Source organism: Bactrocera dorsalis, chromosome 6 (assembly GCF_023373825.1).
Source record: "Bactrocera dorsalis isolate Fly_Bdor chromosome 6, ASM2337382v1, whole genome shotgun sequence".
Taxonomy (NCBI): Eukaryota; Metazoa; Arthropoda; class Insecta; order Diptera; family Tephritidae; genus Bactrocera; species Bactrocera dorsalis.
This window is the reverse complement of record NC_064308.1, coordinates 3,420,181-3,444,840: the sequence shown is the minus strand read 5'-3', so window position 1 is coordinate 3,444,840 and position 24,660 is coordinate 3,420,181. Positions and strand designations below refer to the sequence as shown.

Below are 24,660 nucleotides of genomic sequence, written 5' to 3'. Positions count from 1 at the left end.
TTGCTGTTGCACTACTATTGTTGCCTTTTGACTATTGAGTCTTGGGTTGTTGTTGTGTGTTTTTTTCCACTTTGCAAATCTCTTGAATTAATTCTGCTGATAAAGCTGCTGCGCTCACACCTTCGTATCACAAATTGTTGTAAATTTCTATACTTTTACTTCGCAATTTATATTTGAGTATGTTTGTTTGTGTTTCTGCTTGCTCTTCTGCTTTTTCTTCTTCTGGTATTTTTTGCAATTAACCGAAGTGGCGGTGGTTTTGTTAAATTATCGTTAATTGATTGTTCATTAATTATTGAGTAATATCACTTAAGCGTGTTGTTGTTGTTGTTTGTTTTATTTTCTCACTCTCGCACGAGGTTTATATTTTTTATTAGGATCCTTTTCTGAGGATATGTTTTTTATTAGGATTCACGAACACTTATACTTTTCCGAGGATATGTTTTTTTTTTTTTTTTTTTTTTTTTTAGGATTCACGAACACTTATCCTTTTCCGAGGATATGTTTTTTTTATTAGGATTCACGAACTCTTATCCTTTTCCGAGGATATGTTTTTTATTCGTGCCCCACGTTGGGCGCCAATTAATTCCTGTATCACAGGAATTTATAAAAAAAATGATTTTTCTCTCTGCTACGCGCAGAGGAAATAAAACGCGTCGTTTAGGTTGAATCGCCAGATACAGAATCTTCCTCTTTATTCATAAGTAACTTATATTTATACAATTTCTTATTATTTACTTAAAGTTATAAGAAGGTGTTAATTTACATTAGTATCAGCGTTTTTAGGCAGAACGTTAAGCGTTCTGCTTTGATTTATTATGCCTTCATGTGAGGGCTACAAATATTGTTTATCTAAACGGAAAAAGTATATCAAGTTCTTAAATAAGCAGAAGAATTAATAAAGATTTTAATTATGTGGCCGCATAACTGTAAATTGAAAAGATTGAATATTGTTTACAGTTATGGTTAAGTGGCTGTGTGGAGGCTGTCATTAACTTACATACATATGTACTGCATCTAGACAAATTTACAAACATTATCCCTATGGTCTAGCATATTTGTTTACATGCACACATAATTATATATGAGCACATGTGCGACCGCTTGATCTTTTAACATGATATCGAAACTTTTAATAATTAAAGGAAATAACTATATGTATGTACATATACATATTTTTGTATATAGTAAATACATATATGACCTGTCAAACCCATATAAAATGTATATTTAGGTAGTAATACTTGCAAAGATTTTATGGTATACAAATACATAGGTCAAATTCAAAATACACACTTATGTGTTTTCATAACAAATATACATATGTATGTATACCGATCTATAAATTATAAGCAGAGTCGTTTGAGCATAGTAAATAAGCGAATCTGTACGCATACATTACTTTACATTGGAATTCGCATTATTTTTCTCATTTAACAGTGAAAATGCTCAATTCTGCTATATTCGTGGTGAAACACGCTTATAATTTGTCTTTGGTGAAACTGGATCATCTCGACCGAGTTAGCCAAAAAAATTTTTACGATCTCCGCGCCGCACAGTGTGAGATTTAGTCAATCTAGCATCTCAAAATTAATTTTTATATGAAGTTGTAGAGATATGAACTTGAAATTTGGCACGATCGTTAAGGAGATTATAAGCTTCAATATGGTGATAGACAACTAGTTCCAACTAGTGTCAAAGGGGACTAGTTCCGAACTATCCTCAAAAACACTAGTTGGGGACAATTTTTTTACACATTTATGTATATTCAAAATTTCTTCTTTTTTTCTCTTCTAACTAAAACTTGTAGATATATTGATATAAGCACCCACATACAACCATTTCTATAATATTCTTCAAGTTTCGAACTTTAGTTTTCGATGATTCTTTGCAAATGAGAAAAATAAAAAGTTAATGCTGTTTCAATGTTAAATTTATTGATATCTAAAACATAATAAAAAGGAAAAACTAAAACATTCGACGAAAGTTCTTAAAAGAATGGAAAATATTCAAAATAAGATATTAATCAAAAACCAAAATAAAGAAATTATATACAAATTATACAAAAGTAAAAAGCGAAAAATAGAAATAAAAAAATAAGGAATTTATACAAAAATAAAAATTCCAGAGAGCTGCAAGCAAAGTTTTTTATGCTAAATCATCAAATTCATCATTTAGTTGGGTGTCAGACAAAAGTGCAATGACCTCAGAAGGTAAAGTAGAACGCTTGGTTTTTGGGTGCAAACGTAAGCTTGCAATCAAAGGGTCTGACGTGATAAGCAACCTTTGCAATAAATCTATGTTGGTGTCAACTCGGGACGTTTTTCTTGTGAACAGTTCGCGATACTGTCTCGACTCTTTATTGCGTGCTTCTTGCGCTTCTTCAGAAAAGTTTCCTATGGGAACAATGCATGAAGAAATGATAGCTCCTCCATGAAACAATATTTTGTGGAGAGTTACTGGCATATAGTACCAAGGATATAAACTCAAATAAAGCTCGCCTTCCGCGTTGAGGTATTTGTTTTGAACCTGATGGTGCGTGATCAAGAGCAAAATCAACAGCAGACATTTTTGAACTTAGCCAAATAGCATTGTCATGCATAAATCTTGCTTTATCACGGTGACATTTGCTCCATCGCGATTGAAATTGGAAGCAAAGCTATTTTATACGATCTTTAATTTTGCTATCGTCAACATCTGGTCCAAAAATTGATATAACGTGCTTTTCGACCGCTTCTGTTTTTTCGCTTTTCACCTTGCTCAACCAAATCCAAAACAGCTCCTCTCGCGATATTTCACTCATACTAAAAAAAGGCAAAAAATGGGCAGGATTTTATTTTTTAAATTTGTTTTGGGCACATTAACAAAGATTCTGTTGGCATTCCCATCACGGAACTCCGTGGGACTTGGAAGTTCTAGTCTATCAAATATTTGAAAACTTTAAAATTTGTCTTACCTTTCAGGTGGTTATAAAACAATTTTTTCAAAATACTTGAGAGCAAAAATAAATATTGTATAAAACAAGAATTTTAAGTTTAAGTAATAACCTTCAATACAAAAAATATTTTAGGCCAAAAAAACCGCTCACAACTTCGACCTGATCACTCAAACTTTTGTAATCAATGCAAGCTTGCAAATCAATTGTAGCATGCTATGCAATTGCACGTGTTTGATAGCTGCTATCACGCCAATAACATTTTTTTATTCTCTTTTGTGTTTGTTTTCGTTACAATTGGGGTCTCTTCTCACGTAAAAAAAAATATGAGCGAGTTACGAAAACATTTTTTTTTTGAATTTCGAGATGCCAGATTGACTAAATCTCACACTGTGCGCCGTGAACCTTCTCTATATTAAACGTTCTCTGTCTATATTATACGTTCTCTGCGTTCACCTCGCCTGATTACACTTAGGCGAATCACACTTAGGCGAATCACACTTTTCACCAGTTTACTCCCCAAGCCAAGCGCGCCTAAAGAAGTTTTACTTCAAAAAGGAACTAGCAACTGATAAAATGATAAAATGATAGACCTCATAGTAATTGAAAAAAAGGTGCGTGGAGTCCCTACGCGCGGAGGAAGTTATACTTCTTAGTGATATTCAGAAGCAAAATGCGAAACAATCATACATATGTACATACATTATGTCGTTTGCACATTTGTCTGTATGTTTGCGAAAGCAAATGTTCTACAAAAGCATATTTCTATACTTAAACAAAATTATTGGAACCATCGTATGTTTCTTACATGCATAACCAAACCATACTTAAGTCAGCGCAACTTAAGTGTCAATGGTGGTATTGGTGATAAGCGCTTGGAAAGTCAAGATGTTACGAGTACCACAGGTTCGAATCTCGACAGAATAAATTTTTTATTTTTTGCTTTTATCATCGTATGCTATACAAATAAATATTTTTCTTACTAATAGAAATTAAATTTATCACAGCAATATACATAATATACATACAAATACATAGGTTTTATCAAATAAACTTGGATGTGTTTCTCCGAAAGCAGGCTTAACATCAAATTTCTTTGGTAGTTGCTGTTTATGCTTTTCATATCTTATGAAAATTATTGCTTTTTTAATGCTTTTTTACATTATGTCAAATACTTGATCTTCTAACTCTTCCACTTCCATTTTATAATCTGTTAAGTACGATATTCCGCATAGTTCTTCATAATCCTTTTGTAATAACTTCCATATATTCGTAATGTGGTTTTCAAAAGTCTCTAGCACATTTTCATTGGTGCTAAATGCATTAATTTTCGCGCTTTCGATGTAATATCGAAGAATGTGTGCTCTGTTTTGCATTCTCTTCCCTAGGGAATCAGTTTTTTCGTCTTTTACTCTAGATTAAAGTGCTTGGGTGCGTTATCGTACCTGCGTGTTAATAACTCCCAAGCAGTATCGTAATTTGCACCTGATCCCGTTATCAGATGACTAACCATTATTCTGGCATCTCCTTGTAAACACGAATTTAAATAACTCAGCTTTTTAGAGTTGCTAATGTTTCTTTTATTGACATACTTCTCTAAAGAGCTAATGATTGCCATTTTCTGAATTCGCCAGAGAATTTTTGTGTTTCTAACTTTAGCTGCTTCAGTTTTGCTTCTCTTTCTTTTAAGTTGATTCCTCTTTGTTTTTCAATATTCGTATAATGTATTTGACTTCAACAAGTAATTCGTCTGTTTCGTCATCACGTCTTGTTATATATGTCATTTCATCAATATTTTTCTCCACGAGATTCCATAAATTTTGTATACGATTTTCATACCTTTCAAGTGCAGCTTCGTCGGCAATATATGTATATATTTGATTTTGCCCCTTCAATAATAAATCTAAGTTTTTCTGATCTTTTTTCAATTGTTTGCAATAAAAGGTCTATTTCTAATGAATGGAATATCTCATTAAAAATTAAAAAAAAGATATTCATAATTAATGAACAAAATTTTTGTATTTTAGTTGAGATTGAAAATAAAATTATTTACAAGGTTAAGGACATATACATTTTTGAATTAAATTAATTAAAGAATATGTTGCGTCAAGCGACTTTATACGTCTAAAATTTAAAAAGAAATTTGTAAAATTAATTAAAGAGTCTATGAATATTATTAAATATTGTTTTTTATATCATGTAAATACTTACCATTTTTATATTAACAAAAAAGAAAACATCTATTACCAATATATTAGAAGACTCTATTACCGTGGATTGTAAGATTGCTGAATTATATCTACCTATACTACCCCTCTCTTATATGTACATACTTACCACTAGATTAAGCCGTTAGGTTAATTTTTAAGCTAAGCCATGAAATTCGTTTTAATAAAGAATTCAATTGTATAATAACCAGAATCGAGAACGGTCGTCTTTTTTATCGGCATTTTTTAAAATCGCAAGGCACAGGCAATTTCGCACGTTCACAACGAATCGCGCATCCCAATTAATTTATTATTCTCAAAAAAGCTTGAGAAATTTTCATGGCGCCCGAGCAGGGACAATAGTGCGTGGATTAGAGTGAAACTGTGCATCAAAATTTCGCAAATATTAAAAAAAAAAAAAACAAAGTAACACATACCACACATACTTACCCATCAGTGTAAAAAAAAAGAGAGAAAAATATATATATAATATATAACATACGAGGGTATATACATCATACATACAGATACAAGCCGAAAACGCAGAAAGAGAAAAGTGCGTGAGAAACGACAATTTGATTAAACGGATAACTACAGTGGAGTGCGCAAATAAAGTCAAGGCTTAAAATACATTTACATATATCGCTAGAAAATGCAGTAAAACCAATAAAACTGCTACAGTGCTGTTCTGTGCAGTTGTAATTTCTGTAAAGAAATTCATATATAAAAAAAAAAGCAATATATATATATATATACTATATACATATATATACATACATATATACCGATAAGTGCCGCTAGTGCCGTTGACTCAAGTGCTAAAAAAAAAATCCGAAATTGCCGTTCGGTACAACAATGAAAAATTCCGCACGGGTCTGCGTCAACATCGTCATCATCGCTGCTGCTGCGTCAACGCTAACATTCGCTCCGCTGCTACGTGAATTTTTACATCGACGGTACATCCACTGCTGCTGACACTTCGTGGGAATGAGCTGCAATTGCATCGTTTGCAAAAGGGAAGTGAACGCAGGCAAACCGCCGACGCATTCACAACAGGTAACGAGTGCGAATCACTGAAAGTAGTGCGAATCAAAGAAAAAGACAAGTACGAAAATTAAAAACAAAACAAAGAGCAAGTGCACACTTTCAGTTTTTGGCTCTCCCTCTTTTCACAATTTTTCACATACGTATATATTTATATTATTGCATGTACTTATATCTTAATATTCACATACGTATATATTAGGGTGTCCGTTATTTACCAAATTGATTATTTTTGACGAGACGCCCCTTAAACTTTTAGTTTTCTATCTAAAAAAAATATCAGACCATAAAAAGCCCTTAATTTTCATAATAAACCTTGCCCCAAACACGATACATTTCCCATTGAATTTACATGGGATTTTGCAACTTTTTACAAATATTTTTTTTTTCTGTGGAACTTTCTCGTTTGTAGGAATAAAAAAGTCATATTCTTATACAGAATTGAATGCACTACAAAAAACCTCGAAAAAAGTCCGTAAAAGTTCGAAAATTCCAGAAATTACCCAGAAGTTTAACCTTGAATAACTTTTAAAGGGGTGAGTATACCGAAAAATTGTCCAGACGTTTTTTGTAGAGCATTCAATTCTGTATAAGAATATGACTTTTTTATTCCTACAAACGAGAAAGTTCCACAGAAAAAAAAAATTTGTAAAAAGTTGCAAAATCCCATGTAAATTCAATGGGAAATGTATCGTGTTTGGGGCAAGGTTTATTACGAAAATTAAGGGCTTTTTATGGTCTGATATTTTTTTTTAGATGGAAAACTAAAAGTTTAGGGGGCGTCTCGTCCAAAATAATCAATTTGGTAAATAACGGACACCCTAGTATATATACATACATATGCATTTATGCATCTATGCATCTAAGTGAAAGAGGGATTGTGGGATTTGCGGTAGCATTGTTATTTAAACATGAAGGTGCGACATTTTATATCTTGCAGACAAAAAATTTAAAATTTTAAACATATTTTTACAATCCGGTTCTTTGGAAAATTTTCTCGCTAAAAAAACAAAAAAAAAACCTTTTTCAAGAACGTTCAATTGTGGTATTGCTTACTTTGCATACTTCATAGGTTTGGCTTTCGTATACTTGGGAATCGATATCATTTTTCTCGTTCTCGTAACCGATTCCAAATATATTTGTTGCCAACCTTTATTGCTATTGGTCTGGCTTTCGTATATTTGCGAATCGCTATATATATATATTTCGTTTTCGTTATCGATTCCTGATATAACTGTTGCCGACCTGTATAGTTTTATGTTCCGGAAATTTAATTTAACAAGCAAAAAATGAGCAAGCCAAAGCCAACTATCGCCAACCTCTCTCCGAGTAAGGAGTTGATCGACTTAAAATCATTAAAGCGTCAAAGGACGGTGGCGAAAAGTAGCATTTTGCGAATAAAAACGGGTCTTCTAGAAAAGACGATGTCATTAGATCTAATCGAATTGGAATGTCGTTTTGACATACTAAACTCACATAGTGAGAAATTGATGAAATGCCAATCTAAAATTGAAGAGATTGATGAAGACGACATGGCCCGAGGGGAGTTAGAGGACATAATTGTAGAAACAAAATCTATAATTAAAACAATTTTGGTCAAAAATAGAACATCTATTGATGAAACATCATTCGTAACGTCTCACAGCTCAAGGCTCCCAAAAATGAATTTGCCGAAATTCAAGGGAGAATATTCGGAATTTAAAAATTTCATGAGTTTGTTTGAGAGTTTGGTTCACAATGATCCAAACACCCCAGATATTGAAAAATTTAACCATCTGGTAAATTGTCTATCTGGAGAGGCTCTGGGCACGGTAAAAGCGTTTCAAATGTCGGATGAAAACTATCCGAAGGCGTTGGCAAGTCTCAAAAAGGTTTATGACAATAAATGTTTGATTTTTTTTAATACGATTTCAAAACTTTTTGAGCTGCCAACTATCCCTAAGCCATCAGCCCCTTCATTGCGCGAGTTACATCTCAGGTTACGTCTGACGGCATGCAGTTGTGCACCACATCGCATGATCAGCCAGTACGTGACCAAAACAGCAGAGTCAGCATATTTTGAGTCTGTTGGAATGTGCGGTATACCCACACATTGGGGCAGACTCGAGTTGCTGATCTGATGGCAGAGTCAGTTTGATTCTTGCTACAAATCAGATCGGAAGACTTTTACTTCATAACTGGCGCAGTCGGCTTTTGTAAGAACCAAGTTTTTGTTTGACCGCGACCGAAAATTGAACGCAAATAAAAATATGAAAAAAAGCATTAAAAGTAATAAATAAATATAGAAACATTAATAACTTTCCGTAATCAAATTGAAAGGTGAAACAATTCTTATTCAGCAAATAAAAATATTTAAAAAAATAAAAATTTTAAAAATTAAGCAAGAATTTGGAGTAAAAGTGAGGCAAGAATAACAACAGGGGTAGCAGCAAACTCAACAATAACAGCAACACCAGCAACAGCGGAGACAGCAGCAGCAGCTTTAACAAAAAACAAAACAACAACATCAACAGCAACAAAAACAGCAGCAGCTATAATGCAGAGAAGTATTGTAAGAATAAATTAAATATTGATATTTTAAGAAAACATAAGTTCTAGGAAAAGAAAGATAAACCAATTTAAATAAAATGGCTCATAATAATAGGAATTTAGAAAACTGTGTAGTAGCAATTACACAATTGTTAGAATTAAATGCAATACATAATCAGCGGTCAATAAGACAACGTATTGAAAAAGATTTAAAATATGTAAATTCTTTTGGGGGTGATGCCGGCCAATTGCCAGCATTCATTGAAGCAATAGATAGGATTCTGAGGGATTATCCAAACCAGGAACAAGAAGTTTTTAGAGTGGTGTACGATTTAAAAATAAGCGGAAAAGCAAAAAATTATTTGCATCTTGCTCCACCAGCTAGTTGGGAAGATTGCAAAATAAAACTTAAACAACATTTTAAGCCAAGGAAAGATCAAATGACCATAACTAGAGAAATAAATACATTGCGAGTAGGTAGCATTAGTGAGTTAAGCAGGAGAATCAATGAAATAATTGATGTTATAACTGAATTTGGAGCTCTGGATGAAAACGGGGAGGCAATGAAGGAAATTTTTTCAGGTATGCTTATTCAACGTATTAAGCAAATTACATCGGGGACTTGTGCTTATGCAATAAGGAATTCAATTTCATTGACACAGTTATCAGCAATTATATATAGTTTCATAGGGCTAGACGATGGAAATTTAAATCCCACACTTTTAGCAAGAAACAAAAATTCAAACCAATTTGTTCAGAAGGCAAGAAATTTTAATAAAAACCAAAATCAAAATAATCAAAGAATAAACAACTTTCGGGGACAAAATATTGGCGATCAAAACCATGATCGTTATTATACACAAAATAATTCGGGACGATACTCTCAAAGGAATACCAACTTTTCAGGGCAAAATAATTATTACCCAAATAATCCACAGAGACAAACTAATTATCGGACAGGAAATTCAGGCCAATATACAAATCAATATCGTAATAATAATACTAATAACGGCTATGGTAATTCAGCAAGACAAAATATACAGAACGGCACTCGACAAACAAGACGTTCAAATGGCCCAACACCCATGGATGTTGATGCTGTGAGCAGGACAGAGGAAACGAATAACAACGAGGAATTTTTTACCAATTAGCCTCGGAAAATCAAAATAAAATATTAATTTCACTTACTTTGTTTAACAAAAAATGGTGTGCATTGGTAGACCCGGGCTCTACTATCAGTATTATGATAAAATCAAGCTTCGAACATTATAAGTTACCGGTTCTAGAAAAAAATAAAACAATAATTAGTACACTGAATGGTGATATAAGAGCGTCTAACGAAAGAATTAAGACACCATGTCCGCTAGAATTTAAATACCCTCACAATGCTAGGATGAGATGGTTGAAAATAGACTTTGAAAAACCGTACGATCTTCTGCTAGGGAACGATTTTATATTTAATAATTTCAGTATAATCGATATTGAAAACGAAGAAATTGAGCTTAAAAATGGTGTTAAAATTCCATTCTATATGAAAACTATGCAAGAGCAAGTTTATTCATTAGATATAAGTGAAGTAAAGAACATCAACCTCGATCATTTAAAATCAAATGAGAAAAAGGAAATCGAAAAATTATTAAAGCATTTCAATAAACTTATCTATAAAGAAGGGGGCAAGCTCACAAATGCAAAAGCAGTAGTTCATGAAATTAAAACAGTTACGGACCAACAAATAAACTCAAGAATTTATAGATTACCTCGAAAACATGAAGAAGAAGTAAGAAGACAAATTTCTGAATTAGAAGAGCAAGGGATAATAAGAAAAAGTCACAGTAGATATAGCTCACCTATTCTAATAATACCGAAAAAGATAGATAAGTCAGGAATACAAAAATAGAGGAGGTTAAACCAATTGACTGTAGACGATAAGTATCCTCTACCGAATATCGATGGAATCTTAGATAAATTAGGCAAAGCACAGTACTTTAGCACTATAGATCTAGCAAAAGGTTACCATCAGATTTTAATGGCAGAAAGGGACATCCAGAAAACAGCTTTTGTCACTCCGGCAGGACTATATGAATACGTCCGAATGCCTTTCGGGTTGAAAAATGCCCCAGCTACTTTTCAGAGATTTATGAATGACATATTGAGGGAATATATGAATAAAATATGTGTCGTATATTTAGATGACATATTAATTTTTTCAACTTCATTAGAAGAGCACATAAACTCATTAAAAAAATTTTTTTTGAAACTACAAGAGAATAAATTAAAAATACAGGCAGATAAATGCAGTTTTCTTCAAAGAGAAACTACATTCCTAGGACACATTTTAACAAAAGAAGGCATCAAGCCTAATCCAGATAAAATTATAGCAATTCAAAAGCTACCAATACCAAAAACTGAGAAACAGTTAAAAGGATTTTTAGGAGCAACGGGCTATTATCGAAAATTCATAAAAGATTATTCTAAAATAGCTTACCCAATGATTAAATATTTAAAAAAAGGCTATAAAATAAATTCAAGAGATCCACAGTACATAGCTAGTTTCGAAAATTTGAAAACACTAATTTCATCGCATCCAATTTTAAAATACCCTGAATATGATAAGGAATTTACTATTACAACGGATGCAAGCGATTACGCAATAGGAGCAGTGCTTTCTCAACAAGGTCAGCCAGTGTGCTATATTAGCAGAACTTTAAATAACCATGAGCAGAAATATGCTACAACAGATAAAGAGTTTCTAGCTATTATATATTCAATAACTTATTTCAGGCCGTACATATATGGCACAAAATTTAAAATTATAACTGATCATTGCCCGATAGTATTTTTAAATAATAAATATAAAGGAAGGGAGTTTTCACAACGTCACCAAAGGTGGCTTTTGAAACTGCAAGGGTTTAATTATGAAATTGAATATCAGAAAGGGAAAAATAATGTAGTAGCAGATTTTTTAAGCCGAATTGAAAATTCTCCAAAAATCGATGAAAGCAATGATAAAGAATCCAATTTAGAAATGTCAGATACAATACATTCCGCAGAAGAGGAACTATTAGAACACTTCTTCATAAAAGAAGAAATTGTCAACAAGTATAAGACCCAAATTATAATAACATATAGTCCCCAAACTGAAGTTCAAATAATACACGGAAGGAAAGTAATCGAAATAAACCCTATCGATACGGAGAACATATTGAAAAATATTTTCCGAAGACATATTGACAAGGGCAAAGTGGGAATTTTTTCCGAAGTAGAGGAGATCGATTATCACAAAATTCAACTACTACTAATAAGCATGTTTTCTTGCAATAGAAAGTTGCAAATCATAAAATGTACAAAAAAAGCAACAGAAATTATACAAGAAGAGGACCTACATACACAAATTTCACTTTACCATAGTAACGAGTCAATGCATAACGGAATAAACGAGACTTACAATACACTTAAGGATAAAATATACTATCCAAAATTAAGGGAACATGTACAGCTAATTATAGGTAATTGCGAAAAATGCAAGCAAATTAAATATGACAGGAAACCGATAAAGCCGAAGTTTAAACTAACAGAGACCCCTTCAGATAAAAATGAAATTATACATATAGACATTTTTCATTTTAAAGAGCAGTCATTTGTCACAGTCATTGATAAACTAACAAAATTTGCCGCAGCATACAATATAACTGATAGAAATTGGAGAGCAAAGAAGGCCATCATAATTGAACATTTCTCGAAATTTGGGAAACCAAAGAAGATTATCATGGACAACGAATTCAGGGCCGAACAGTTAATTCAGTTCTTAAATACAGAAGGAGTCGAAGTACACTTAACAAAACCAAACTCTCATACAGGTAATGCAGACATTGAGAGGCTGCACTCAACCTTGTTAGAAAAACTAACAGGAATTGAGGATCCAAGCCTCTCAACAGAAATGAGGATACAGATCGTTATAGGAAACTATAATGATCGCTATCACTCAACCATAAAATGTACACCCAATAATGCAAGAAATAGTATTGATCCAACCATTTTAAAAAATACAATAGACCAGAAGAAACAACTCACCATACACAATAGAAATAGGTACAGAGAAGACTATAAAGAAACAAGACCGATAAAAAATTATAAAAGAGTACGACACAAAGACGAACCATATTTTCGAATCACCCCCTTGCAAAACATTCATGTAGCAAACATAAAAAGACCACTTAAATTAGATAAAGTAGGCACGGAAAATGAAGAGGATAGGTTTAGCATAATAGTACATAATGGGGATGTATTGGAAAGTGTTAATTCACGAGTCAACACATTTTCAGATGATGTGGATAATAATGTTTCTGATGACCGCCATGAAATTGGCTATAGCATTCCTACAAGTGTCACCAATAGTTGAAGAAGCAGGATACACCATGATCCAACTCGGCGAAATAGAGATCGTAGACGAAGTAAATACAATACTACATATTATACATCCAAAAGGGCTAGCAAGTTTGGTGGAGGAAATAGAAGAAAATATAAGACAAGCAGACCTAAGTAATAAGGCGCTTCTTTTTAATGAAATTAACGTAATAAAATCAAAAATTAGGTCAATTACCTCCAAAGTAGGAAGAAATAAGAGAGGTCTAGTTAATTTAGGAGGGACAATGTACAAATGGTTGTTCGGGGTAATGGACGAGGAGGACCGACAGGAGATAATTAGTCATTTAGAAGTAATGGAGGGAAATTCGCACAATGCAATTTCAAATCTCAATAGGCAGATTATAATAAATGAGCATTTTAATGATTCAATTAATTTAATGAAAACAATAGTAAAGAATGACAGGAGTAAAATATTTAAAGAATTAAATCAGATACAAAAGGAGGATAGAGAGCTAGCGAAATTGGTCCTTTACAATGATCAATTGAATAAGTTAAGACATATAGAAGGGAAGATTCATGAAATTCAAAATAACACAGCCGCCGCTAAAAACAATTTGATACATCCGGGGATGTTAACAAAAGAGGAAATAGATAGTTTTGATATAGATTTTTATAATCTGAAACTAGCCAAAACAGGAGTGGTAGCTATCAAGAATGAAGCACTGGTGTTCGCTAACATATTATTCTACAGATTTAAAATTAATTACACCATTGCCTAATAGAAATAATTTAGAAATTGATCAAATAGATGAGGAAATAATAACGTTAGAATCTAAACATTATCAATACAAAGCTAATACATTGTTACGAAAATTAAAATTAAGTGAAAATTGTATTTTTAACACATTGACGGACAGTAGGAACAAGTAAAGTTCGAAAATTGACACTATGCCGCAGTGTCTGTAAACGACCGTTTCGTTTTAGACGGCTGTCGCCGTCATGCCACATAGTGAACTTCGCTTCAACGTGTTAATCATAATTGTATATTTAAATATAATAACATAACCTATGTGCAAGAGTTGTCTGATGATACTCTGCTAGTTAAAAATGCCAATAACAATGAAATGATCCAAAACTGCGATAAACGGAAATTTACACTTCAAAAAAATCATATAATAAATTTTGGTAATTGTAAAATCGAAATAAAAAATAAATCGTATGAAAATTGTAAAAAAGAATTTTTTGACAAATACATATATCCTGTCTCAATATTAAATCAGACATATGAAGTGAAAGTAAACTTTGAAAAAATGATATTAAACCATATCGAAAATTTAAATGAAATCAAAGAGTTAAAGTATCATAAGAATGTATCCTATGCCATAAGTGCCTCACTAATTATAACAATATTAATAAGTATAATTATTGTTACTACATATTTACTTATGTAAAAGAAATAATGAGAAGATAAGTTTGAAAATCATAAATAAAAGAAGTCAGGAGACTTCTCAGAGTGGCTCTGGGGGAGTTACATCTCAGGTTACGTCTGACGGCATGCAGTTGTGCACCACATCGCATGATCAGCCAGTACGTGACCAAAACAGCAGAGTCAGCATATTTTGAGTCTGTTGGAATGTGCGGTATACCCACACATTGGGGCAGACTCGAGTTGCTGATCTGATGGCAGAGTCAGTTTGATTCTTGCTACAAATCAGACCGGAAGACTTTTACTTCATAACTCGCGCGATGATTGATGAAGTGTCGGCTGTATATGACTTATTGCTATCGCTGGGCGATGAGAAACAAATCACAAATGCGATAATTATTCACATAGTCATGACAAAAGTTGACTCTGCCACCCGATCAAAGTGGGAAGAACAGCTGGATTACGACAAGTTACCATTGTGGAAGGATTGCGAAGCTACCTTAAATAGACGGTACCAGCACCTATCAGCTGAAGGCGCATCATCTTCGAGGACGAGACCCATAGCAGCAGCCAGCACGAACCACGTGAAGCGAACCACGTGAAGCAGCCTCACATGAATGGAACTAAGTCCGCCTTAGTTGCAGCGAATACAAAGCAGCCAACATGCCAGCAGTGTAAATCGAAGAACCACTACTTAACAGCTTGCCCCACTTTTAAAACTCTCTCTGTTCAACAGAGATTTGAGTTTGTCAAATCGGTGCCCTTATGCATAAATTGTTTGCGTAAGGGACATACGGTATCCAAATGCAGAGCGGATCGAGATCGCGTGTGTAATCGGTCCCACCACACATTACTGCACCAGTATCCTGTATCCTTCGCTGCTGAACTTCATCCGCAGCCAACAACAACTACACACGCAATGCATACAATAAGTGTGCCTTATCGGGTAATGTTGGCAACAGCAGTTATTCTGGTGAGATCAAGCTGTGGAGAGTACCTGCCCGCAAGAGCCTTGCTAGACTCAGGAAGTCAAGTCAACTTCATGACGGAGGATTTGGCCTAAAAACTGCGGATTCGACGCCAAAACAGGACATTAAATATTATAGGGATTGGAAATTCAAGTACAAAAGTCGGGGCCAAATTAAGCGCATTTGTGAAGTCGCGCGTAAATAATTATGAATTTTCGGCGGAATTCTGGATTATGCGATGTATTTCGGCTAATCATCCAGACCATACCATTAATATTAATGGTTGGAAAATTCCGCACAATATTAAATTGGCGGATCCAGAATTCCAAAAATCTCAAAAGATCGATATGTTATTAGGGGCGGAAACCTTTTTCGATTTGTTAGCGGTTGGTCAAATTAAAAGTGGCCCTAATCAACCAACGCTACAGAAAACTCTTTTGGGATGGATTGTTTCTGGCAAATATGTCAGCAGTCTTAGTCCTCCTCCCGAAGTAAATAGCACATTATGCCAAACTTAAGAAGACTTAACGTCAATAGATTCAGTAGTCCAAAAATTCCGGGCTCTGGAGGAACTTCCTTCTGAAACAATTGGCAACAAATTCACACCTGAACAAAATGAATTTGAACAATTTTTCGTCAATACAACTGAAGTATTACCTTCAGGAAGGCTTCAAGTCAGAATGCCCTTTAAAGCTGACCGTAAGTTACTCGGTCACTCCTATGAAATCGCAATTCGGCGGTTTCAGGCCCTGGAGAGGAAAACATTGAAAGATCCAGAACTTCGTAAAATGTATCTGGACTTCATGAATGAGTATTAAGCGCTGGGTCACATGAGCCCAACAAATAATAAGATCCCGAGTGAACCACACTATTTCATTCCGCATCAGTGTGTTTTGAGACCCGAAAGCACTACAACGAAATTACGAGTTGTCTTTGATGCGTCGAGTCGTACTTCTTCTCAAATTTCATTAAATGAGTTTTTGATGGTAGGTCCAACCATCCAAGAAGAATTATATTCAACTCTTCTTCGTTTTCGCTTACATAAGTATGCATTAACAGCGGACATTACTAAAATGTACCGTCAAATAATTATGCATGAAGAAGACAGAAATTGTCAACTTATTGTGTGGAGAGAGCATCCTTCTGAGCAAATTCAAATTTTTCGTCTTAACACCGTAACATACGGCACTGCGCCTGCTCCATTTCTCGCAACACGGTGTTTACAAATGCTCAGTGATGCTAATACAACTAAATACCCACTCGGTTCATTGGCCATTAAAAGAGACTTTTATGTTGATGACTTATTAACAGGATCTGAAAATTTTGAGTCTCTAGATCTTATAAGAAGTGAAGTAATTCACCTTAACAAAGTGGTTTTCGAACCACCCTAAATTTTTCGACAGTAATTATACTGAAAAGTCATTAAGCTTCAATGACAAAAACTCAACTAAAACTCTAAGAATCCATTGGTTGCCGAAAGAGGATTTGTTTCGATTTGTTTTGGATGCCAATTTTCATGACCTGCGAGCTACTAAACGAAACATACTATCAGTCTCTGCTCGCCTTTTCGATCCTCTTGGATTATTAGCCCCACTAGTTACCAAAGCAAAAATCTTATTGCAAGAGCTTTGGATCCAAAAACTAGATTGGGATGAGTCGATTCCATTGCGCCTTGATACTAGCTGGCAGAATTTCAAAGCCAACCTACTGCAGCTATCATCAATTAGCATTCCTCGATACGTAAATCTAGAGTCGAGTGCTATCTGCCAAATACGTGGCTTCTCCGATGCTTCAATAAGAGCGTACGGATGCTGCATATATATACGAAGCCAATCTGCTAGTGGTGTCAAATGTATGCTGCTTACTGCAAAATCTAGAGTGGCTCCGCTGAAGACCAAGTCTCTTCCGCGTCTCGAGCTCTCGGCAGCACATCTTCTTGCCAAATTATGGTCACGAATTGCGCCAATGTTGAATCGACAATTTGAAAAAAATATATTTTGGACAGACTCTGAAATCGTATTGCATTGGGTAAAAACGCATCCATCGTCATTACAAACCTTTGTTGCAAATAGAGTGTCTGAAATCCAAGAATGGACTGAAAATATAAATTGGCGACATGTGCCAACAAAACAAAATCCTGCGGATCAAGTGTCTCGGGGTTGCAACGTGGATGAATTGAATAATTCAATATGGTTTGGCGGTCCACAGTTCCTCCTAGAAGACCCCGGTTCATGGCCAATTAACACTCACTTCCAGCTCTCCCCAGACGATGAAGCATTAGAGAAGAAGAAAATCGACGATCTAACCCCGTTTGGATCGGTAAGCATTAAAAAGAAAAATACTTTCACACTAGCCATAAATGTGAAAGAGAATTCACTATTGAACCTTATCGAAAAATTCTCTTCTCATCAAAAATTGCTTCGTGTGGTTGCCTATCTATTACGGTGGATTAGACGACCAAAAATACCTACGGAGGGAAGGGACCTGACATCTGACGAATTACACTTGAGTTTTTTAAAAATTGTTCAGGTGATTCAACATTCGGAATTTGCGAATGAAATCCAAAAACTCACGAAAGGCACCACGCTACCCGCAAACTTGCAAAAACTGAATCCGTTTTTGCATGAGTACTCGGATATGTCGCTTTCATTCAAATTAATCCGAGTAGGAGGTCGCCTTTTAAATGCACCTCTCCCATACGATGCCAAATTTCCATTATTACTAAATAAGAATTCGCACTTCGTTATTAATTATTTACGGTTCCTGCACTTTCGAAATCACCACGCAGGGGCAAAAGCGTTGGTTGCGCTTCTTCGAGAACGCATATGGCTGATCAATGCAAGAGAAGCATGCAGTAGAACCGTAAGAAACTGTAAACACTGCTTTCATTATAAGTCGAAGTTGCAAACCCAAATAATGGGAAACTTGCCAGTTGAAAGGCTTCGAGCGCTACGAACCTTTCTTATATGTGGCGTAGATTTTTGTGGTCCAATTTATACTACATTAAAAATACGCGTAAAAACCTATAACGCAGTTTTCGTTTGTTTCACGTCTAAAGCAGTACACTTAGAATTAGTTTCTGACTTATCAACTAATTCCTTTATTCTCGCCCTAAAAAGGTTCATTGGTCGCCGAGGGATGCCACAGACGATATACAGCGACAACGCAACCAACTTCGTCGGCGCCGATCGCAAGTTGCGCGAACTCAAAGAGGCGTTTCTGTCCCAGTCTCCGGAAATTAGCCGCCGAAGAAGGGTTCAAATTCGCCTTTATACCACCGAGGGCGCCGCACTTCGGCGGGTTATGGGAGGCGGCAGTGAAGTCCGCCAAACACCTCGCCGTGCGCGCAATGGGCAACGTGCTGCTCACCGCCGAAGAGCTAGGAGCACTGCTGGCCGAAGTGGAGGCCATCCTCAACTCGCGGCCCCTCGCACCGTTGAGCCAGGATCCCAACGACGGCGAAGCATTGACTCCAGCACACCTGCTAATAGGGTGCTCCCTCCGAGCCGTACCACCGGCACAAGTGTCAACGGACCCAATTCGCTATTGCGAGAGATGGCAAATTGATTGCTGTCTCAAGCAACAGTTTTGGCGACAATGGTCCAAAGCGTACATTACCAGTCTTCAGGAGCGCAACAAATGGCTGCACCCGAAACGCAACCTGCAGCCCGGCGATCTCGTCCTCGCCCACGAAGACAACACGCCACCGCAGCAGTGGGCACTAGGACGAATCGCCGCAACCGTAGAAGGACGAGACGGAAAGGTGCGAGTGGCAGACGTGGCAATCAAGGCAGGCACCATTAAGCATCCTATTCACAAGCTAGCCCTGCTGCCTATCGAAGTTGAAGGATCATGATCCTGTCAAGGTGGCCGGTGTTGCGTCAAGCGACTTTATACGTCTAAAATTTAAAAAGAAATTTGTAAAATTAATTAAAGAGTCTATGAATATTATTAAATATTGTTTTTTATATCATGTAAATACTTACCATTTTTATATTAACAAAAAAGAAAACATCTATTACCAATATATTAGAAGACTCTATTACCGTGGATTGTAAGATTGCTGAATTATATCTACCTATACTTACCCCTCTCTTATATGTACATACTTACCACTAGATTAAGCCGTTAGGTTAATTTTTAAGCTAAGCCATGAAATCCGTTTTAATAAAGAATTCAATTGTATAATAACCAGAATCGAGAACGGTCGTCTTTTTTATCGGCATTTTTTAAAATCGCAAGACACAGGCAATTTCGCACGTTCACAACGAATCGCGCATCCCAATTAACTAATTATTCTCAAAAAAGCTTGAGAAATTTTCAGAATACTTTATTTGGTCTCTTATCGTTTGGTCGATTGCGGTGAGGCGGTTCGCTACTCCGGTGTCCATTTTTTGTGTGCGTTAAAAATCGCAATTTTGAGGGTCGTAACTTATTGTAAATTTTATGCAGATGTTATGTAATGACTCACAAACGTTAGCAAATCTGCCACTTTTGTGGGGTGATACCTTCCTCTCTTGCCAATGCATTGCAACGATACATTTACAAAGAAAATTTTGTTAATGAGGATTTATAATTTGTTTTTTTTTTTATACTTACGATATTGCTACGATCTCTTAGCTATCTCCGTACTATTTTTTATCCCCACCACTTTTCCTAGAGCTCAAATAAAAAAAAAAAACAAAGTTGAATCCATTTTGATATTTAATTAGATTTGTTAGTTTAATGAAAATTTCGCAGCAGTTTTGACAGTTCCACATCTATTGTGACATAAAAATACGATCCAAAGCAAAGTGGAATTTAAAAACTATTGTGAATTGAAAATACATTACGATCCGTTTAGTTGCCATTCTGAGGTAACCTTTTTTTTTTCAACTGAAAAACAGGCTCAAAACTTTCGAAAATGTGTAAAAAAAAGTCACTCAAAAGATGAGCTCTTAATATTAATATTAAGAGGTGCCTATTTCAAATTTTCTGTTTTCAATATAAATTACATGGAAAAAAAATCATTTTTTTTTTTGTGGTGGTTATTGTGCGAAGGTTTTATATGTGCCCCGATAGCTGCCAGTAGGGATGGTAAACTCGATTCCAATTCTACTCGAAAATCGAGTTTTCTCGTAAAATAATCGATTTTTCGGAATCGATCTCCAGTATTCGAAGTCGATTAAGAATCGGTTCTTGACATTCGAAAAATCGATTATTTTACGAGAAAACTCTATTCTCGAGTAGATTCGGGATCGAGTTTACCATCCCTACTGGCAGCCATCGGGGCACATATAAAACCTCCCCACAATAACCACCACAAAAAAAATGATTTTTTTTCCATGTAATTTATATGGAAAACAGAAAATTTGAAATAGGCACCTCTTAATATTAATATTAAGAGCTCATCTTTTGAGTGACTTTTTTTTTACACATTTTCGAAAGTTTTGAGCCTGTTTTTCAGTTGAAAAAAAAGGTTGCCTCAGAATGGCACACTCTAGTATGCATACATACATATTTACGCATGTTTGTAGGCGAAGCTGCTACAGCGGCAAGGGGTGACAATCGGCGGCCATTGCTTTACTTATGCCATAGAAATTCTATTGCTACGAATATGGAAATGACAACGAAATATGCATATTTTTAAAGGTCATTAATTTTTTTGACGAAATGAAAGGAATGAATGAGTCTGAGAAATATAGTCTTAACTTTTCAACGGCCAACGCAGAGCATTTCAACCAAAAGAATTTATTCATTAAAATCACCAATCAGAAGTCGTTTTATCCGTTGTAAGCGAACGATTTTCGAAGAAACATCATTTCTAATATGCCACAAGACAAAATTAGAAATGAACTTCTTAAACCTCACGCTGTCAGATAAAACGATATACCTCGTCATCGCGGGTCGATTTCCAAAAAGTGTAAATGAAGACTAACTACAGAAATGATCCTGTAAAGTATAGCCCTAAGTTTTCAACGGCCAACGCTGAGTATTTCAACCAAAAGATATGCAAAATAGTAGAGAATTCGCAGAAATGAAAGACAAACGAAAGAAAAAGAAGTATAACTTCAATAATGCACAAGCATACAAACATACATATCAGCGTTTGAAAAACTACGCTACTCCCATAGCATTTCATACTCTTGCTACCGCTCTCACTTTGTCGGGAGCCACAGCATAGCCTTAGCATAATAATGTAAAAGAAGTGCTCTACTCTGCTCCGAGTTTTGTTAGGTAAAAACTATAGCTGGAGCGGGAGCAAAAAATTAAATTCTGCGCTATGCTCTGGCGTAGCGGTAGCAAGAAATTGGGAGCGGTAGCACAGCAGAGCTAATGAAAATTTTCATGTGCTACAACTCCCGCATGTGTTTGTTGTTTTTTTCTTTTTTGCTATTTTCTGTCATAATATTTGAATTAATTGAATAATTCAATCAAAAAATGTTATGCAAATCATTTTGGCACTTGTTGCGTCAAGTGACTTTATAAATCTAAAATCAAATATTTTGAGAAATATATATAATTGAATATATTATATATATTTTTTTATTATTATTACCAAAAACATCATCTATTCCAAATGTATTACAATACTCAATTACTATGAATTTTCGAAATTAATTTTAACTACATTACTTTCCCCTTTTTTATATACATTAGGGTGTTTTTTTTTAAACTATTAATTTTTTTCAGTCCCGTCACGAAATTTCCTTGGAAATACACTAAAACAATTCCCTGCAAATTGTAGCCCTAAATATTAACATTAAGAACTGGACCAAGGCATGTAAAAATTTTCCATAGAAAATACAGGACCATCCCGATTTTTTATCTTTAAATTCCTACAGATCAGAGGTATTTTAAGGCATCGCTTGACTTTAGACGCATGTTTCTCAGAATTGTTCACTCTACAAAAGTGCCCAGAGCAACAAAGACGAAACTCACACCGGCGAGGTGTTACGGGGCTCTAAACTTGATTTTTTCCAAGAAATTCACACTCGCACGAAATGTGAAGAAGAAGAGTGAACAATTCTGAGAAACATGCGTCTAAAGACATTTGAAATACATGATGTTTTTGGTAATATAAAAATGGTAAATATTTTACATAATAAAAAAAATATACATATATAATTTATTCAATAATTATCTAATTCACTTTATTAATATATTTCTTAAAATATTTGATTTTAGATTTATAAAGTCACTCGACGCAACAAGTGCCAAAATGATTTGCATAACATTTTTTTGAGTGAAATATTCAATTAATCTAATATTATGACAGAAAATAGCTAAAAAGAAAAAAACAACAAACACATGCGGGAGTTGTAGCACATGAAAATTTTCATTAGCTCTGCTGTGCTACCGCTCCCAATTTCTTGCTACCGCTACGCCAGAGCATAGCGCAGAATTTAATGTTTTGCTCCCGCTCCAGCTATAGTTTTTTACCTTACAAAACTCGGAGCAGAGTAGAGCACTTCTTTTACATTGTTTTGCTAAGACTATGCTGTGGCTCCTGGTAAAGTGAGAGCGGTAGCGATAGCATAGCAATAATTCTAGAAATTTTGCTGCTACGGAGTAGTAAATGAGAACCCTGATACATATGCGCACATATGTGAATATGTCACCAACCAAAAATTTAAAAATTGTTCTACAAAAACAACAACAACAGCATAAGCATGGCAACATTGTGACGTTGGTAGAAAAGCCGAGCTGTGCCGAAAGAAACGAACAAACGATCGCCGATTGTCACTGCTTCGCTTGCTGCTCGAACATCTTCGCAGACAAGGTTGCGTTAGATTCATATTGAGCAAGGTTGCGCAACCTGAATCTATTGCAACCTTTTCCGAACTCGTATAAGAAGTATAACTTCAAAAAGATCGAAAAGAATTCGATCTACAATTGCAGAGGCAAAAATAAATGTACATAATAGAGACGTAACTGACATCGAATTTTACGAAAACTGTCTCAAGAATTTATGGAGCAACATGGAAAGAAATATCCACGAATTGCAACTCTATTACAACAATTCATATTTTAATGTTGAGATAGAAGACCTTTCTTGATATGTCACTCACATCTTGAAAAGAATAAATAAACAAAAAAGCTATTTAAAAAATAGCAAAGATGAAATTACATTTGAGAAGCTGCGCGTAGAAGATATACGCTCCGAGAATTGGTGGGTTGATGACATATCGAAGAAACGCAAGCAGCGCGTAGAAGATATAACCTTCGAGAAAGATGAGATAAAAGATCTTACAGAAAGAGATGTTCAAGTTGATGACACAAGAGAAGAGCACGACCCAATTGTAGCTGACAACGAGTCGACAATTAAATGGGATAAAAAAACCATGCATCCTGGCAGAAACGAAGAAAACAAAAGAGCAAAAGGAATCTTGGAGAGCTGAATTTTTTAATAATGATTTAAAAAAAACTATTATAACAACCACGGGAAGAGAAGACTTTAAGAGGTATTTTATTCCCCGACAGAGTCCTCACTTCGGAGGAAGTAGGGAGGAGGGTTATCTTTTCACAGGTGCAAAAATGGATATTGACTCGCCTGATGAAGAACCAAATGAAGACATGACAATTAAAGACGCTGACGATGGAGGTATGACAGTGGAAGATGCAGTACTGAATTTAAAAACAAAGAAGAAGAAACGGGTGGGATGTCTACCAAACAAACAAATACAACAATCACCAAAAGACGAATGCTGTGAAGAGGATAATACTAAAGTGAAAAAAGAAGCGTAACATTAAAGGTACACCGTCGTCTGATGTGAAAGAAGAAAAGTCGGCAGGATACCTTTATAGCGAATTTGAAGAAATAGTTATGACCAAACTGTCATTAATTCAACATGGAAAGGCGCTTAGTCATCCTGAACGTCACTTAGTTGACGAACATGACACAATAACAAACTGTAGTTATTTTTGTCGCCCGGGAGAATGTTCAAAATTGAACATGTTTGTTACTACCAAAGGACGGACAACAACATTATATTTAAAACTTTTATATATTTCACAAATGTTAAATAAGATAAGAAAAATCATATTGTAATAAATTATACATTCCACTTATATTAGATAAGACAGAAGTAATGCAAAACATACATAAATAAACACATATTATAAATATATGCATTTATATGCAGCATATAAGTTAAAAAACGTTTTGTTATGTTTAATAAAAAAATATATTTTGGGAGCTATGCT

The 24,660-nt window shown here is 34.9% G+C and overlaps 1 protein-coding gene and 1 pseudogene across 15 annotated transcripts in view; both read right to left on the bottom strand.

Moving 5' to 3' along the window:
* LOC125779099 (glutamate receptor ionotropic, kainate 2) overlaps positions 1-24,660 on the bottom strand; it is a 2,985,835-nt gene that overhangs the window by 987,565 nt on the left and 1,973,610 nt on the right. The gene's annotated exons all lie outside the window — the stretch shown is intronic.
* LOC125779892 (small nucleolar RNA U3) lies at positions 21,220-21,422 on the bottom strand (annotated as a pseudogene).